Below are 21,325 nucleotides of genomic sequence, written 5' to 3' on the forward strand. Positions count from 1 at the left end.
CCTTGATTATTGTTTCTCTTTTTAGGGCCCTTTCTTGCATGGTGTCCTACTTGATTACAATTGTAGCATGTGAGAGCATCATTGCCTCTTCCCGTACCTTTAAAATACTTTCCTCCTCTATAGTTTCCCTTAGAACATTGTCCTCCCTAATCCTTATTCTGATTAGTAGGTTTGTTTCCACTATTTTGCCCCTTGTTCCAAGAATTGTTCTTGGGCTTGAAGTTTTTATTGTTCTCCTTGCCTTTTTTTTTATCCTACCCCCTCTTCTATTATTCTTCCACCTTGAGTGCTAATTGATAGCACTTATTTACAAAACTGGGGGTGTGAAGGCTGAGTTCTTCTTGGATCAATAACTTAGTCATTCATGCACCTTACTTGTTTGTCTTCCTTATCCTCTATTGTGTTGGTCTTCATAGAAAATTTTAAGAATTCCTCTATATAGGAACTAACATCTAGATCATTTTTATTTAGACTTTTTTTTCCCCTATGGAGTTGTACCCCATAGTCTTTAGGCACACATGTCTCCCTTACTAGTGTCACCATTCTATCCCAAAAAGAAATCACATTTCTTCCTTTCTTCTCCCTCTTTGCCTAGATGAAGTTCCACCAAGTTAGGGTTTCTCCCTTCAACTTGGACTTTTCCATCTTTACCCTATGCTTCTCTGGAATGTCTTCACACTCAAAGAAACTAGTTAGGGCTTCTATAAAATCTAATGCTACATTACCATTCATTTTTCCATTGAAAGTTGGCGATTCCAACTTACCCCCCATGGTTCTTTTCTCCAAGGATTTACGAGCATTTAAGAGTGATCTCTATTCAGCAAGTAATTCTCCTTCTTCTCCAAGGTCATCAGCCTTAGCATCCTGATCTTCATCATCAAATTGTGCCCTTTTTTTCTTATCTACCCTAACTTCCAGTTCTCTCAACCTCTGTGCAAGACCAACATTGGTTGCTCTTTGTGCTCTCACTATTTTGCTAATTCAACATTTTTTACCCTAGTAGGGATTTCTTCATCTTCTTTAGTAAGAGCCATGGCTCTGATACTACTTGACATAATGGAGCCTAGTGCAATTGATCAAAAGGTGATCAACTAGTCTAAAAACCCTCTTCATTGAAGTTCTTCAACCAAATCTCTTGGTAAAGATGATCAACTATGCAAGCACCAATCACAACTACTACAAGGATGATACCAAGTTATCACAACCCTACACCCAAACAAGGAAAACCCTAATCACCAATGAACCCTATGAACAAGAAAAATTATCACAAGTTGCTCACAATGCACAAATTGACCAATTTTGGGAAAACAACGTTAAACTTCTTCTAATGACCAAGGAAGATTCCAACACATGGTAATAGTCTATTTAGGACACAAATGACATGAAACAATGTTTAAAACAAAACTATGTAAGTTTTTCCACATGGTTGCTTTGTTAAGTCATCCAAAAGGCTAGTAGCCCTTTTTGATGAAAATAAGACTTTAAAGGAAATATCTCCACACAACCCAAGGAAAAAAATTTAGTTTAGGACACCCTTTTGAGACAAAGAAAATATACTAAGGCACCAAGGTTTGATGACACAAACAAGTGGGCTTTTGTTCACTTTCTCACCTAGGGAATTAAGGCAATTAGGCCTCCATTTACAAAGGAAGTACATGTTCTAAGAATCCATCCTATAAACCAATGATGGAAAAATATGAGGGAAACCCTAAATAACTTACAAATTTGATTTCAGACCTTGAGGCCAAGTCTGGTTGGAATTGTGAAAGATGTTGCATCCTTTTCCTAGTATGCACATGGGACTTTCATGCCTAGGGCATCAAATTTCTCAAGGATCACCAGAAGTAAAAACTTTAGCCCACTTGAATCTTAAATTACATATCCAACACTAGGATTTAAATAGAGGCTATTAAATTCCCATGGTGAAATCCTCCGCTATGCTTGAAAATGCTTCAAAACCCTAGGTTAGCAAGAAATCTGGACCTACTTACACAAAAATGTGAATATCTTGAGTTAGGGAATAGATGGAGACTTCAACCAGAAGAATTGGAAAGCTACTTCATCCATCCATCCAAAATTGTAAGCTTAACACCAAATAAATTCGTATAGATCTGTACAATACAGGATAGTAGGCTATTTAGAGTAAAAACAGAGTATTTTATTGATTTGAAGGTTGAAAATACATTATCTCTACCTATAACCCACCTTAATGGGCTTATTATAGGCCTTCCAATGGTCAAACAAAATTTTAAACTTGCTATGGCCTTTGGGGAATTTTTCGCTTTGTTTTGCAAAAGTTACTTGACAACTTGTTAAGCAAATTTGCACTTTTTGCATTTTATAAGAAAATGTTATAAAAAATTAAATCTAATGACCCAAATCAGTCCTAAACATGATAAAACATGAAATAATCTAAAATCCTAAGATTCTAAGCCTTTTGACCATCTTTGACCATAGTTGACCAAGGGCTTATAATAGTGCCAATCTTGGAACTAGAGAGATGATTTATTTGCAATGCTTGTTCAACAATCTCCATTGGAAACAAGATGAAAATATTTTATTTTCTGATAGTTAGAGTGCACTTTTTATGGCTCACAATCATTCCTCTCAGTGAAATTCCAAACATATTGACAAGCATGCTCACTATGTTCGCTATGCGGTAGAAGAAGGAAAATTAAAGGTTGCCAAAATTGATATAAAAATAAATCTCGCAAACATCTTGACAAATGTTGTTGCCAAGGAGAAGGGGAATGAGTGATCAGTTGAAGCATTTGTTGTCTTCAAGTGGGAGATTGTTAAGTATGTGAAGATCAACCGTCTCTTGGGATTTTCCCTCCAATATATGATGTTTGTTCATTTGATCACTTGTGATCTATAAATGTTGATTATATCCATTTGTACACTCACTTTTTTTAATCAATAATATTCCTCTCCTCTCAATGTGGAAGTAGCCTTGATTTGTGGTGAGCCACAATAAATATTGATGTTTATGTGCTTTGTTCTACACTTTTCATTTGCACTTTTTGATTAACCTTTCACAATGAAGTTTAATCAGGGTTTAAAAAGCTCCTAGGTAATAGTTCTCTGCCTTGGCAAGAAATAATAAGATATAGATGATACACAACTTCAAGATTTGATTGTACTATGAGAAAATTTATAGGGAATTTGTGAATATGGAATACTCAAGAAAATGCCACATTTGGTACCATGCAAAGGCCACACCAGAAGTAATACGTCACTCTACATTGCCATCAATTTCAAATTCCTTTTTAATCTCTCTTTATCAGTAGAATAATAAAAGGATAGCGAAAAAAACACCTAGTCAATAGAAAAATAGAGATAATAAAAATAACAAAGTTTTAGTTTAATAAGAAGAATTGTGCAGACCATTAGATAAGTGAAATAATTTTGAAATTTGCACCATTACCAATGTAATAATAATAAAAAGTACCTAAGAAACATTAGTCTAGACTAACAATAGGTGCTCATTTAAATATGGATACAAGGTTCTACTATGTGATAAATGAAAGAGAGTTCATGCCTGTAGTAGATAACTGTGTTAGGTATTCCTTTAAGGCACCGGCTATGGTGCAACATATTTGCACTAGTCGGGCCCCTCCATCCTAGCACTACATCCACAGTTAGCAGGCGCAAGTACCCTCAAATGTCATTTCATTTCTGACTCTATCATATGTCAGCAAGTTATTAGACATGCCACCATCCACCTTCCCCAACTGGCAATATTTCCTACCTTAGTTTTTCCATTAATATCAACCTAACGCATAAATGCTCGTCCCGCCATTTTTTTGGTGGAGTTTGTGTTATAAATCAACAGATGTACATTCATTCTCATATCATATTTGCTAGGTCATATTTCTTGCCGTTGGGTGAATTTTCTTGCCTATTGCTGGGTTTCTTACATTCATCAGGTAATACTCTTTACCTTCTGTATATGCTGCAATCTTTATAAATTCTTTTGAAAGAGATTCTCTTTCTCATAGATGTCTCTTTCAGATGATTAAATTGTATTATCATTCTCTTTCTCACCTATCTTGCCTCTTTTAACACTCCTTTACAGAATCCTATGCCCCTGATGTTTTATGAAAGGATTTTTATTATTATTGAATGAATTAGAGATCAAATGTGAAAAATTTGGTACCCTTATAATCCATTTTCACTGACCTACCCGCTTGTCTTGGTGCACCATAATAAATCATCTTTAGAAATTTAATATTTGTATTTTAATTGAAATTTAATTTGTAGTGCATCAACTTCATTTTGAGACCTATTCAAAATCTCAACTCCGTAGATTATAAATCTTATAGATGTTAAAATGTTGCCTTCTATTTTGTTTTACATCAACTTGATAAGTGTTATGCTTTCTATGAATGCTAACTTCTATTTCTTTTTGTAAAGCATATTTCTGATTCAAACTATAAAAAAATATGATCTTTACTTATATACAAATTAAGTTCTTATGCTTATCCAAAGAAGATTAGATTCCTTGTTATATATACTTTTCTTCTGAGAACTTTTCTAGTATTAATTTGCATGAAAGAAGCACTGATTTAATTCATATCAAATTAAGCAACTATTTCCTTACTATGTTCACGTTCCTAAAAATATCTTTAACACTGATGTAGCAGGTACCATCATTAACTCTTGCCATTCTCAACGAGGATCTGACAGTTTTCAATATTACATGTGTGTGTGTGTGTGTGTGGTAAATTAACTTTATGAAATCGTTTGTTCACTGAAAATAAATAACCGAAATTCCATATCATAAATTTAGCATATTCATAAATAATAAAAAATAAATAAGAATATACATCTTAAATTCAGCATATTCATACGACACACCCACACACACACATTAAAGGATAAAAAAAACTACAATTGGCTATCTAATCTATGCCACAAATCTATCATAGGTATTTAGACATTAATATCTCATAGAACATTTTTATCTTCTTATTTTGTCACTTGATAATTAAGATTTTTATCATTTACATTATTTTTTCCATCTATTTCACAAAGATGATCATTTTCAATTTAAATGATATTTAACTTTTGATTTCAAGTAAAATAAATATAAACACTTATATTTGTTTTAAATTCGAATTTTTCCATTATAAAGTCTTATATGCAGTATATGACTTAATTAAAAATTTAAGCAATTAGAGTGTGATCTAAAATGTCTATTGAAGAATATCATTAAATTTTATTTAAAATTTTATTGTTCATCATCTACTTATTTTATCAGATGATAAATCTATGCATTCCAATAATATTATTAAGATGATAATAGTTACATCATTTCTTATATCTCTTATTCTATATTCTATGTTTATAGGATCACTAACTTTAAGTTGACTAATTTTTATTTACTATCTAATTAATTTGTGTGATTATGTTATGCGCATCTAAAATCAAACCATTTTAAATAATAATAAAAAATTATTCAAATACACCTTTATGTATATTTGTATTAAATTATTCAAATGCACATCCAAAATCAAACTATTACTATTTGTATATTATTTTTTAACTTATTTTAATTTGTTTAAATAATTAGAGCATAATAAAACATGACAAATGAAAATATATACAAGGTTTATTCCAAAAGCTTTTTAACTATCTAATTTTGACACATGATGGTATATTTACATCCATGTAGAATTACTAAGATACTTAAGATGTATATAAATGTTACATCCATTCTACTTTTATAAATTTGCACTTCCTTGAGGTAACGAAATGGAATTGAGTACTTATGTTTGCATAAAGTTTTTCTTTTATTTAGAATCTTAGTAATTTTTTTAATCTTCAAATTGCATTTACTTTTGCGTACTTCAAAAAATTCATGTATTAATTTTAAAAAGTTCAAAATTTTGTGAAAAATACAATAACTAGTTATTTATTTTAACTTATACTTGAAAAAGGTATTAGCTTTGCCTAGTGGGGCTAGTGTCGTCTCTCATTTTAGTCCACACTTATACTAAGAAAATTATTCTATTGTCTACAATATATATTAACATGCTTTTATGAACATTTAAATCTCTTGGGTACTATCACGTATAGTATCCATACTCATATAGCATCTAGAAAAATATTTATGTCATACATTATAGAATCACTTATGCCATCATAACATCTTCATATACCTCTTGGAATAACAATGAAAAAACACTTCAATCGTGGGATATGTCATTCTATTTTTTTGTTGATAGGATGTTGTTTAAATAATTTTGATTAAAGTAAAAAATAATTCAGGGGATATTATAATATAGATTTAATGGTACCACTATAAAACCTTTTCTACATATTTAAACAAAATTAAGGGTCACTAACAATATTAATTTTTTTTAGGATGGGTAGAAAGAATAAGTGGGAATCACTTATCAAGTTAGATGTGCAAGACATCCCAAATGAAGGAAGTCATTTCTCAAGTTGTGAACTTGAATGGACACCTATTAGAGATTATAGTAAACAACAGATAGATTGGTGTGTTGCTATGCCTCTTGAGAGGCTCCCTCACTTTGTCAAAGGGGAAGGTTTATTGGATGGTACTTAAACAACATTTATAAGTAAAAGGATTTTGGAGAGTAATTTGATAGAACATACTAATCATGCCATAAAGATGTATTCGAGGTTTGTCTAGCTTTAATAAATTGATTAAGCAAGTCAATTTTTTTTAATATCCATTAATTTATATTTTTCACATGTTTAAACAATTATCATTGTGCTTTTGGTCCACTAGATAAAAGAAATGCACCAAAAAGCAAGGAAAGAAGTCACAATTTTACTCAAAAAAGGGGTTGTCAAACTCACTTTAATGTTAGGGTTATGTACGGTAGACCAAATATTGCAATAATTACATATAATGAATTTAGTCATCAAGATGCCAATGGTGAATTTTGTCATGGAAAAAATGACCCTTCTGGTGATCCGAGGAGTAGTTTTGCACCAAGGTTGTCAAATGAATGTAAATTGTATATTGAATCCTTACTATTGATGGGTGTAGGCATTGACACAATATTTGAACGACATTACCTAGATTTTGGTTTGACAAAGTTAATGAATAAGAGGGATACTTGTTTGCTAAGAAAGGATGTGTTAAATGCACAGAACAACATACGTTCCCTATGTTCATAGAAAAATGAGGATGATGCAAAAAGTGTATGTTTGTGGCATATAGAGGAGAAAACTTCCTTTTTTATAAAATGCCAAAAAATAAAGAAAATATTTCATTTATCATAGGCATCCAAACACCATGGATGCAAGAGATGATGGTGAAACATTCACATGATTCAATTATTGTGATGGACTCCACATTCTCAACAAACAAATACTGTGTGAGTAGAACAATGTTAATTTTATTTATGGATTTTAATTTAGCCATTAGTTTTATTTGTCTAAAAAATCAATATATCATTGTTTTTTTCATGTGTAGTATCAACTTTATACTTTTCTTGTATTTGATGAACAAGAAGTCGGTTTACCGGTTGCATGAGCCATATCCTCAAGAAATAAAGTTGAGGATATAAATGAATGGTTAATAGAGATTTATAAAAGAGGGAAACAATATAGGGAAGATTGGCATGTCAACGCATTCATGACAGATGATGCTAGCCTCGAGATTGAAGCAATAAGGTTTTCTCCAACCTTAGTTTATAGTTAGAAGAATGCAATTTCTTAATGTTTAGTTTATACAGATATATGTTTTCCAATTTTTAGCATAAACAAGTTTCAACTTAAGAATTATTTTATTAGAATAATACTTATGAACTTTGATAATTAATTGTCTTGTAGATTATCCTTTAAGTGTCAAGTGTTGTTATGCATTTGGCATGTGCGTAGGGCATGGATGAAGAATGTGCACAAGTAAGTTAATATTTTATTAGAATATATGAAAAATCACATACATAACATCATAACTCTATATTGTGTTATATAATCCAAATTTGTTAAAAATAAAGATGTTGGAACAAGAATATTTGATAGATTGGGTGAGATAATGTATGCAATGCATGAAAATGAAGATGCCATTACTGATTTGATAATGAAGTTCATAGAGGAATTCAAAGAAGAGAAGGAATTCATTAATTGCTTTCAAAATTATTGGTGCCATGATGACAGTCACATTGGTACAACCATCAAGATTATCTTTTATATTTGTTTATGAATTTATATGATTTAAATTAATTATTCTATATGCTAAGATTTCATGTTTGTTTTTCTAGCAATGTGGACAAAAAGCTTTCAAAGCTTCCCTCATGCAAATCAAGAAACTAACACTTTGATAGAGTAATATCACTCCCACATCAAGAGTCAACATCTAAGTGATCGTTCTAGGAAATGCACAAGAAGAATGGATTGGTGCATCTATACACTTCTTCATAGGGTAGAGCCATTCTAGAAAAATAAAAGATATTTGCAACAATCTAGATTTTTAACCAACTTCAAAAAGGAAATATATTACATAACTACCTTAGAAAGATCAAAACTAATACCAGATACTGATTGCTATCAAGATGATTAGCTACCAAACACATATGAAGTTAGAAGTCAAATTATTTCAGCAAAATGGTATTTCGTAAGGAATTTTGGACCAAATTTGCATGTGTGTGATTGTGAATGGGCAAAAAGAGGAAACACACGCAAGCATGTGTTGAAGATCTTATATATTCTAAAGAGGAACACACACGATAAAGTTATTGGTAAGTATCATTTAAAATTTAGCATCAATTTATTTACATTTTATTTTTAAAAAATCTATGTTGACTATATTAGTCTCATTTAAAATTACAGAAGCTTCTACTCAATTGGTCTTTGATGATGAGGAAGTCAGCAGAAGATCAAATCATGACATTAATGTCATTGGTAATGATCAATATGATTTGTATAATTAAATATTAAATGATTTTATGATTCTCAACATTAATTACATAATATTTCAATTCTAGATGGTTGTATACTTTCTAGAAATCAAGATGTGCCTAAGGTTAACATTGGTAAAGGTGACAAAACTGGTAAATTTCAAAACTATTATTTTTAATGAAATTTCAATATTTATTAGTAATTTTAACTTTGTCGTTGTTAAATTTGTATTGCAAATAGTTGGAATTCATCTATTACTATCAAAGATAAGTTTCAAAAATCTGTTGATTATTTAAATTCATTGCTTGAAAATTTACCAACTAGTGATTATGAAAAATATATCTTTAGTCAATCTATTGACAAATTTAGAGAAATTCATGCATCTCTTGCTTCATCTTCCAAATTTAAACCAATCCCTGGCTGACATAACATATCTATGAGACAAATAGCACAATGGTTTAGTCCAAGCAAAATGAAAAAAAGTCGTTCCATTCACAAAAAGTGTAAATCCCTCTCTAGAAACTTAATTTGTAGAGTTGAAGAGAATAAAAATTTTCAGTTCCCCTCTATAGGATGCAAAAAGAAAAAGAAAAAGAAAAAGGTCACAAATCGCTCAAATATAGCTGTTCAAGAAGAAAGAGATATTATCAGGCAACAAGGTGAGTGTATTTTTAAGAAAAAGTATTTTTGTAATTACATAGCTATAATTCTTATTTTCATTTCATGTATTAATCATATGTCATTGTAGGTTTGGGTGATCAAGAAAGTATTCCATAATGTCAATTACCTTTCTCCATTGATCTAAACCATACAACAATTGATGAAGTGGAGTTTCCAAATGATAAGCTTTTAGCTATTAAGTGTATTTATTACTTTTATAATAAAATACTTGGTTCGTAGTTCTAAACACTTTTGTATGTACAAGATACAATTATTAGAGATTAACCGTCAATGATCAATACTATACCTGTCCATACCTTGAACAAGTTAGTGTAGGTAGATAGTAATTTTAATATTGTTTAGATTATTTACATAAATTAATTTTATACTTGAACATTTTATCTAAGTTAAAAGGTTATATATATATATATATATATATATATATATATATATATATATATATATATATATTGTAGATTTGGATGATCAACAAGAAGCTCAACAACTTATGGTGCCCTTCTATATTGATCTTAACCAAACATTAACAACAATGGATGTGATAAATACTAGACACAGTAATGACATTATATAAATCAATGAATTATGAGTCTTTAGTTTATAAATTTATTTTGCCAAAGTTTACATACTAGATGTTCTTATTATTACAGGATTAGATGATGAACAGAAAAATCAAGAATACATGCAACCAGATTCCATTGAATCTAATCAGGCATCAACAAAAAATGATGCAATAGAAGCTAGATATGGTAATGAGGTTATGAAATAAACATAATTATGAGTATTAAATTGACAACTATATTTTAAATTTATTGATGATATATATTAAATTTTAATGTTTTTTTTTGAATTAGATGATCAACAAAAAATTCAAAAAAATGTGCAACCATATTTTATTGATCTTAATCAAACAATAGCAAGAACGAACACAATGCAAAGTAGAGATGGTAAGGAAAATACAAAATGAACTTCAATCAATTGTGTCTTTAGTTTGAAAATGAATTTTATTATTAGCGCAATACATTTGTAGGTATTGATGATTTTTATATGGAGGATGGTGATCAACACTTTCTTGTAAATTTATTGAAGTGATAAAATTGATTCCAATTAGAAGAGAGGTTAATATAAGTCAACACTAAGAGCTTCACTATGGAGGATTTTCAAAATATATTGTATTATTTGATCATCCAAATATTACATCCTTGATTTTGTGCTTTTACAGGAGATTTGATTTTGTCTCATAGTGAAAGCATTATGATGCTTTGAGTTATATTTTTGGAAAAATAGTTGTTCATCATCTTCACATATTTATGTTGTCTTGAACTTTCCATGTGGCATTTGATTAAAGTTAGCATGTAACGTTTGATCCAACTTTTGTATTGCAATAACACAAATGTTGAAATAACATATATGTGTATGGTTATGAATAACATGGTCAAATTAAGCATTTTTTTTGTAACATTTTATATGGTTAAGAATCATGTAATTTTCCTCATTCTTACTTAGAAGAAAATAAGATGACAAGATATAGAATATATAAAATGAAATGATTAAGTAGGTTTAACTGTTTAAGAAATTATATTCAACATGGTTGTCTTATGAATTGTTTTGTACAAAAATTGATACTTGATAAGTAGGAGATCATTTCCATGGAGGAAACTCCGTAGTTAAGCGTGCTCAGGCTGGAGTAGTACTAGGATGAGTGACCTCTTGGGAAGTCTTGGTGCTTCACCCCTGTGAGCATCACCTAGATCCAATGAGTGCTAAGTGTTCCATTTATACTCATGAGAGATGGATTCATGTTGAATCACTACTCATGAAACATGGGTCAATGAGTTTGACTCAAAATCACACACTTAAATCTTGAGAGGAATATCACAAATTGATACTTGCTTAGTTTGTTGTCATTAAATAAGTTTGATAAATAAATGTGGAACTATTAAATGTTACATGACAATGGAGACAACACATAAACATCTATGTTAAAAAAACAAATAAGTTTGAAAGCATATGTATGTTTATGTTGTATTTATAAAAGAAATAAAATATTTTTAAATTCTATTTATTTATTTATTATAATTATTAATTTTAAACTATTTCATTTCAATTTTTAAAATTATTTTCTTTTTCAAAATCAGTTAGAAATCTTAAATATGTTAAAGATAATTATGCAAAAATATTATTTTATTTACTAATGTACAAAATTATTAATTGAATTTCATAATATAATGAATATAATAATCAATTGATTTAATCTTATCTCTCAAACAACTAATTTTTATTAAAAAAATTATTACTTCTATGAAATAAACAACATTCATTTTATTTCTATATTACTATATATTTAAAATAAACAAATTAACAATATAATTATTATAATAAAAATATATCAAATTCTATTTACTTATCTAAAATAACTAATATTTATTATACAACTAATATTTATTATATTATTATATATGGAATTTTTAAAAATTCTACAACAATGTAAATATAATTTAAATAGGGGAGAGGACCCAGTACTTGTGCACCTTAACTTCGAGACTCTCAAAATCGATCGAAATGATCCCTTATTTGTTTGAATTTTTTTTAACATCTTCATCACCTAGTTAATTACTTATCATTAAGGTTTCAACTCATGTGGTACTAAAAAGTGTTCAAAATCTAATTTTTGGAACCTTCTACCTATTGTAGTCAATTCTCGCCCCCGATATTTAACTTGTTGTGACCCAATACTCGTACGTTTTGTCATGCTACATTTTATATATGTATGTCTAATATGAACATAAAATATCTGATAATAGTATATTAAAGTATTAATATTTATATAAGTATGTGTGTTATTTTTTTAAAACCTAACTACTTATTAAACAAAAAATATATTAAATTAAGTATTTTAAACTAATTATTAATATGTAAAAACCTAATATCCTAAGTTGGTGGCCCTAACCCTAACGTTTTCTAACCTAATGATGGGGAGCCACTCATCATTCTCGCCTCGTAACAACATGCTGTGGGTCAACTTTTTCAATGTGGAAGACTCTGCTCTGTCGAGGGCTTTTTCAATGTCAAAGATGTTGGTGCTATGATTTCTTTGTTTTATCGCAAGTCAATGTGGAAGACACCATTTCCACATGTGACTTATTAGTTTGTTTTGTTTATCACAGGTCAATGTGGAAGACGTCGTGGCCATGATGTGTTCATTTGTTTTATTGCAGGTCAATGTGGAAGACACCACTGCCATGATGTGTTTGTTTGTTTTATCGCACGTCAATGTGGAAGATGCCACTGCCATAATGTGTTCGATGCTACCACGATGCGTTCGTAGGGTTTTACCTTTTATTTTTTTCGTGCATTTTTTTTATAAGATGTGCTCTACGTTTTTTGTTTATTCCCATCGTCTCTGCATTTTTTGTTTATTCACATCGTCTCTACATTTTTTTTCCTAACATTGAACTCCTCTTATCCTCGTCAGATAGCCCTAACATGTGTCTCGTCGTCGCTTTTGCCGAGTTGTTTGACCCTTCGGTGCTTTGCATAGCAGGTATATTTTGATTTTGTTGGGTTATCTGGGTAAGCATTTTGAGAGGGGGTTTCTTTGACAGGGGGTTTTAAACACGTTTTCTGGTTCTCAATGTTCGCAGGTTTTGATGTTCAACTGTGGAAGGAGCCAGATCTGTTATCAAATGTGTCTGTCGACACAACATTTCTTATGGGAATTTTGAAGGAGCCAAATCTTGACCAAGGTCTTTTTTGGACCTTACTAGGTAATGAGCTACCCGTTTTGTTAAACAATGTGTTTTTAATTATGTTGTTTTATATTATCAACATAGTTTCGAAGTCTTGTTTCAAACTAGGGTTTTAGGAAGGATATGGTACATTTGCAAGTAGTCTCACAGTTGTAGTGACTCAAGGGACCACAAATCCCATTTTAAAAAAACCTACATTTGTAGGTAGTCTCAACTTTACCTTCCTGGCACATGCTGCTCATGTGTATACAGAGAGCCCTCTTGGTAGTAACTGGGGTCATGGCAGCGGTGTCTTCCACATTGACCTGCAATAAAATCAAAATCCACCATATCCTTTCTAAACCCCAGTTAGTATCTGGGAGGAACTAAGAACCCTTGTTAGTATCTATCCTTTCTAAAACCCCAGTTAGTATCTGTGAGGAACTAAGAACCCTAGTTAGTATCTATTACTAACAAACCTAGTCAGTATCTATTACTGTTATGATTTTTATGCTTGTAAATATTTTTATGTAGAAAAATTTGAGCATTCTTATGGGACTGTGAAAAAATGCCGACCAAAAATATTTTATTAAACCTGTAACCAATTTTGACTACCAGATAAATGTTTTGAGAGGGGTTTCTTTGAGAGGGGGTTTTAATGGTCTAGGTTTGCAGGTTTTTTAAGGGGATTTGCCCAATCTTGACCTGGTAAGGTCTTTCTTCGACATTACTGGGCAATGAGCTACCGATTTTTGTAAAACAATGTGTTTTTAATAATGATGTAAAAGAGAATGTGCTCATGTTTGTTTAATAAAAAATGCAGCAGACATTGGTATTATATTATGTATATATTCATACACACACACACAAACATGTGTGTGTGTGTGTGTGTGTGTGTGTGTGTGTGTGTGTGTATGTATACGTGTACATATGTATATATATATGTGTTTGTGTGTATGCAGTATACAATATATATAGTATAACTATCAAGTTCTATACCAGAAATTGAAATACAACATATCATTCATCACATTTATATTTGGAATAACATTTAAATCACAAAATGCATATTCATGTTTATATATTTGGAATAACATTGATATTACAAAATGACCATATGTTGTAATTGGATAATTAGCATTGTCAGCTGCTGAAATTACAAATTTATCAGCTTTATATTTGGAATAACATTGATATTACAAAATGACCATACACTGTAATTGGAAAATCAACATGGTCAGTTGCTGGAATTACAAATTTATCAGCTATACCTTCATAGCACTACCTATTATATGATTGTTTGCAGTAGATAAGTAAACCATTCATATTACAAAATCACTAGCTTATGGATTAGGAAAATTAGCATGGTCTAAGAAAGATTAGGTACCTAACATTCATATTACAAAATCACTAGCTTATGGATTAGGAAAATTAGCATGGTCTAAGAAAGATCAGATACCTTACAGGACAAGGAAAACTTTTAGTTCAACATAAACCCAGGGAAAGGTTCAAGTGCCTCCACGGGACTATCTGTTATAGGATTGTTTGCACTACAATAGTCAACCTGTGGGCTACTAGGAGTTGTCTGGCCAAATATGTTTTCATCCAACAATCCAGCAAAATTGAGTTGTTTGATTGGAGAGTGAGGGGGACTGTGGCTAGCAGTAGCTTGGATGTTTTGAAGGGCAACATAGGTAGGGGTCAAAATGTTGTACATATCTCTCAAAATTTGATGATCTATAGGTAGGGGGGTTGTGGGAGTACTATGGATACTTCCGAATTGATGTTGTTCAAGCAAAGGTATTAATGGATTGCTCTCCTAGGGTATACTATCCAACATGTCTGTTACAAGAAAATGCATTATCAAACTACTCCCCTCTCCAACAATAGCTCCAATAGTTCCAAGTCCATGTCCTGTATTCATCTGCTTGCCTAATACCTTACATTTTCTTCATTCTTGTCTTTCTTTCTTTTTCAACTCTTTCTCCTTTTTTTGTTTCTCCCTCTCCTCTTGCTTCCTCTGTTTTATTGTTTGTCTTTCAAGCTTCTACTCATCTTTCCTTTTTTTAATCTCAATTTGATTAATCTTCTTTTCTTCCAATTGTTTTTTCTTCCTCTCTTTTAACTCTTCAAGTTCAACCTTCTTTGCTTCTTGCTGCTCTAGCAATATTATGTACTCATTAGATGTCAGTATTTGGGATCTCCTACCCAGTGTAAGAGTAGTATTATTAGAAGGAATGGATATCTTTCTAACACTCTCAATTGGTAGCTTCAAAAACTTTCGTAATGATCCCTTACTACATAATAACTGTTCATCTTTTGTCTCAAAAGCTGCAGATGTATTTATTGCATCTAGATTATGTTGGTCTTCACCATTCTGATTTGCAATATCTTCCAAATTTGAAGCGTCCCAATCTGTTGTTTCTGCATAGTAATGAATGACTTCCGATGTTGGTAGTGGAGGTGGAGACGGCATGCTCAATGAAACATCTTCATTTTGGATATCAATCTGCACTCCCAAGTCCTTTGCTCCTTCTTTAACCCAGCTAGGTGTATCAAACTATGTTGGCAAAGCCATTTCATCATGCAAGTCACTTTCATATTGTGTCTAGCTAACATGTGTTGGTGAAGACACATCATCTATTGGTGAATTTCTATTTTCAGTTATATCATTTGTATGTTCTTTTGCGAGATGAGCTAAACATTGTTCAATATCATCATCTTCATAACCAGATAGTCGTAAGATGCTTCCAATGCCTGCAGCATCGTTTTCATCTTCTACATTGAAAGCATCACTTGGCTTCATGTCATTGCAAAGTGCATCTCTATTCAAAGGCCAAATTTCAGTTCTTCGAAAACCAACCTTTATGTTATCAGACACAAGGGCAAGTTTGAAAGCTTTGCTTGCAAGTTTTCCCAATTCTATTCTCCTTATCTCTATATGCAGATGTTTGGCCATCCATTTTGACTTCTCAGATTTGAAATATGTCTTGAATGGAGAAAAAAACACTTACATCTAATGGCTGCAGTTTATGACTATTGTGAGTAGGCAATGTAATAAGATCTATGCCTAGAGACCTTGCCTCTTGAATTGTTGCAAAGGCAATATGACTTCCATGCCCATCAAATATGAGGAGATGCCTATTTTGGGATGAATAACCACCTGGTATAGATTTGGAAATATGATGCAACCAATTTAAGAATAACTCTTTTGTCATCCAAGCATGTGGTTGTGCTGCCATGCAAGCTCCTGGTTCACATTTAGCAATGTAATTTTTGAGTGTTCTTTTTGCTTTGAAAAGGTAGAAGCCTGGTATGCTGTGATCAGCTGCATTTGCACAACATAGTACAGTTATCCATTCATAGCTTTTAGATAAGACTTGTGGCACACTTCTACAACCCATCTTTGCAATCACCCGCATCCCATAATTTCTGCCTACTTGGACCCCTGTTTCATCACAGTTCCATATGTGAGTTGGTTCATAGTGATTATCATTATACAACTGTGTTAAATTATCATAAAAATCTGCAATAATACTTGGTCGTAGCATCATTGCTCTATCCCTATCTACACCCTCTACAGTCCTTATTGTCAAATCTAGATGGCATTTGCGGAATCCCACCCACCATGACCTCCCTGGTAAGCCATTCTTGAATGGATTTGGCCTTGTTTGACAAATATGAGCAACATGTGATTTGAGTTGAATTACCTCCAATCCACGACCAAGATGAGCTAAATCTTTACACCACTAAACAACCTCCATTTCTTCTTCCAAAGACAGAATTGTTGGTGGCCCCTTTTTTTTTGTTGTTGTGAGTCCTGATAGCCAATATGTTAAGCTACTAGCAGGAATCCCCCACTTTTTAGTTGCTCCTCTAATGGGAAAAGAATTGTCTTCAACATCTTGAATGACACCTTCCATCTCTTCCTCTATCCACTGATTCCCATGTAATTTTTTTTTTCTTTTTGTTATCTTCAGAAGGTTTTACAACATCATCTGTAAGATTGCAATCTATTTTATCAGGAGTGGGGATGGTTGATTTAGTAGGAAGATTGCAATCTGTGCTGTCAATAGTAGGGCTAGGTGATTTGTCACCATCATCAGACTCAACCACATGCAACTTAACACCACGTGGATAACGTGTTCTTTTTCGGATTGTTCGTTTGCTTCTTCTCTTTCCTATTGTCATAATGTCTGAACAAAGAAACATCAAATGTTAACCTGCATAAAACACTCATGAACCATTCTTAACTTGGGATATAAAAAAAATAGTAATATAGAAAATAACATGTTAAATTATTTGGGATACAAATAAATTAGTAATATAGACAACAACATGTTGAATTATCGATTGTAATACAGACAACAGCATGTTATATTATTGATTGTAAAGTATCAATAAACAACATGTTATAAAGACAATAATATTACTAATACAGACAACAACATGTTATATTATTGATTGTAATACAGACAACAACAATAAGAATACAATTTTATTATTTATTCTAACAAACAACAACATGGTATAGCAGAATGATGGTAGACTTTTATGGAAAAAATACCTGGATAAAGCTTTCTGATATCCTTAGTACTCTAAGATTCTCTTCTATGCAACCCCCACTATTTCGTGCTCACACAGACAATAATATCAATGCCAGTATTCTGTGCTCACAAAGAATGTAATCTGAACTGCAAAAGGACTCTTTCAAAGTATATGATATAAATAGATAAATTCAATTCTCCCTCCAACAATTTGAATTTCAAAACTGTTTTTTCATGATCCGTGGCTTTCAAACTGTGAGTTTTCATTGGCTGCTAAATGTTGAAGTGGTTGAAGGAGCTAATACTTAGTTGTTTTGCATTGATTGTTTGATTAGAAAGGATTGGTGAGTTCAGACCTGTCCATACTTATGATGATGGTACTCCATGTGGCTTGTGAAACACTCCAATTTTGTTTATCGCAAGGTCTCAAGTTGAGCATTTATTTTCAAATATTATTTGATTTGATGGTTAGTGTGAGCTCAGACCTCTCTGTATTCAGCATTTATTATGATACATTGTTTGATTTGAATGGTTTTTGTGAGCTCAGACCTCTTTGTATTTATGATGCAGGTACTTGGATGGGGTTGTCATACTATCTAATCTTGCTTGTCAATGACTCAAAGATCAGCAGTTATTATGCAAATTTGGGATAGATTGGATGAGTGACAGCAAAAATGTTTATATATTTGTATTGTAATGCCATTGCAAGTTGGACAGGCCTACACATATTAATAGTTTTGGAATATTTAATGTTTAATGTCTTGTCCATGTGTTTGGACAACTTTTTAGCAATAACTATATAATGTTATATACAATATTTTGTTTTCTTTCTTTATACTGACTAAAATGTATTTTAATTTATGCAGACAGAGTTTTTATACTGTTTGAATTTGAGTAATTAAGTGATCTATGCATCATAAATTTTTAATGATTCCATTTCATATAAATACATACAAATAAATGGTTAAAAAATTATAATTTCTTGGTCAATTAATAGACTCCTTTTGATATTATTATTGAATCAAACAGTCTCAACAACCGTCACAACTATTTATACATGCTCAAGTTTTGGGTCCTCTCCCCTATACACTGTAAATATACACTTTAACAATAAGCTGTAAATAGCCTGCTGACATATGGCAGAGTCAGAAATGAAATGACGTTTGGGGGTACCTGCACCTGCGGACCGTGGGATGGAGGGGTCCGGCTGGTAGAAATATGTTGCACTACCCGCAACTAAACACTTCATCAAATATAGCTTTTATTTTTATCTTTAAAAATGTCACCGTATATTTGTATTAATTTGTTTAACTCAATGACGGTAGACTCCACCAAACTCCTTTTTGCAACATAAATTCTACCAACCTATGGCACATTTAAGCAGTTTTATTCAGCCGGGTAATTTGAGGTCTTACGAGAAAGCCAATATCCAATATGAAGCTTTCGTTTGGGTCCCTTTGTATGCTACTGGGAAAGTCAGTGGAGGTGCAGCCAAGTGTGACGATAGCGGCGGCAGCGGCGCTGGGGTGGCTGCTGGTTCAAGCCTGCATCACTAAACTAGGAAGGCGGCGACAATGCTATCTCGTCGACTTCACATGCTACAAGCCGCCACTGGAGCGCCAGGTTAAGGGACTTCTATAAGGCTTTGATTCTTAGATTAAAAGGTTAATTAGTCAAAGTTAATTTATTTTTCATTTTTCATATAATTTTTTTTTATTGATGTGTAATATTTATCATACTTAATTTTTAGTTAGTGTGATGTTTAAGAGTTGCGCCAGGTTAATATTGAGACAAGCATTTACCTGGGAATGAGGGAGCCGATCATTCCAGAACATTCAAGATTCCAGTGGAGATTACTGCTGCGCTCCGGTCTTGGGGAAGAAACGTCGCTGTCGCGGTGCTCTTTCAACGGGGAAATGGCGGCGCCGACAATGGAAGAAGCGCGCCTGAAAGTGGAGGAGTGCTTCATCGCGACGGCGGACGAGCTGTTCGCGAAAACCGATGTAAACCCGGAAGACATCGACATAATCATTGTCGCGCTGTCGACATTCACGGCGGCGCCGTCGCACGCGTCCGTTCTGGCGAGGCACTACAAGATGAAGGAGAGCGTGAAGGCGTATAATCTTTCCGGCATGGGCTGCAGCGCCGGGATTTTGGCCGTCAACATGGCCAGAGACTTACTACTCGAAAACCCCGACTGTTACGTCCTCGTTATCTCCATGGAGAATCTTACCGTCAATTCAAATTACCCCGGCAACGACAGGAGCTTCATGGTGACTAAATGCCTTTTCCGAGCTGGCGGCGGGGCCGTGCTTCTTTCCAACAAACCGGGAGACGTCGGCCGCGACAAAATGCGGCTGGTGCACACCGTTCGCAGCAACGTGGCGGCGGATGACGAGGCCTACGGTTGCGTCTTCACAACGGAGGACGACGACGAATTGTACGGCATCCGTCTCCGCCCCAGGGTTATCCACGTGGCTGCCAAGGCCATGCGAGAAAACTTGTCCATGCTTGGCCCCAAAGTCCTTCCGTTGCGTGAGCAGCTGCGCTACGCCGCCAATTAGATCCGGAGAAGGTTCTTGAAGATGGACGTGCCGCCGTACGTCCCGGACTTCAAGCAGGCGTTCCGGCACTGGTGCATCCACCTGGGCGGGAGGTCGATTATCAACGGAATCGGGAAAAGTCTGCGGCTGAGTGATTACGACATGGAACCGTCTCGCATGGCGCTGTTTCGATTTGGCAACACGTCGACGAGCGGGGTGTGGTACGAGGTGGCGTACATGGAAGCCAAAAGGCGGCTCAAGGTGGGTGACCGCATGTTGCAGATTGCGTTGGGGGCGGGGTTCAAGTGTAACACCGCTGTGTGGGAAGTGCTGCGAGAAACGCGGCCTTCCGAGAGAAACTGCTGGGATGACTGCATTCACAGGTATCCCTGTCACACCAGGCTCAATTACACCGATGATTTCTGTGATCGCTGGTTTTCTCGTCTCGGCCCTACTAAAAACAATTAGTTGAAACCCTTTGTAATCTCATCGGACAGCTTAAACATCACATTTTAAAGCATGATTCTTAAGTTAAAAATGTTAAATAGTAAAATATGACTTTTTTTTTAAAGTTTAAATTCTTCCTTAATGTGTGATGTTTAATCTCATCTCATATCTCCAACTTTCCCTCACACAATAATGGTTGCATTGCATTCTAAGACATGCCATTTAGTCTACTTCAAAATCATTCGCATAAACTTGGCTCTATAATAGTCATTTCACTTAATCATTGCTCTTGCAATCTACAGTGTCATCGTTTCAATTACTCTATCTAGATTTCACAGTTATTTTTAATTTACAATTGACTCTTTCAAAGATATAAACTAGTATAGATATCTTAAATAAATGTATCTAAAGAAATGTCAATAGATATCCACAATAAAATGATTAAAAGTTAATTTCCTACACCCAAAACTATAAATATTTTATTTTCTCTTAAGTAAGCTTT

The 21,325-nt window shown here is 33.1% G+C and overlaps 1 pseudogene; it reads left to right on the top strand.

The window, feature by feature from the left end:
* The first annotated feature begins 19,267 nt into the window (after positions 1-19,267).
* Positions 19,268-20,844, top strand: LOC149580637 (3-ketoacyl-CoA synthase 11 pseudogene; annotated as a pseudogene).
* The last annotated feature ends 481 nt before the right edge of the window (positions 20,845-21,325 follow it).

The sequence above is a fragment of the Cupressus sempervirens genome, chromosome 1 (assembly GCF_028749045.1).
Source record: "Cupressus sempervirens isolate cs-2001-9-10 chromosome 1, ASM2874904v1, whole genome shotgun sequence".
Lineage (NCBI taxonomy): Eukaryota > Viridiplantae > Streptophyta > Pinopsida > Cupressales > Cupressaceae > Cupressus > Cupressus sempervirens.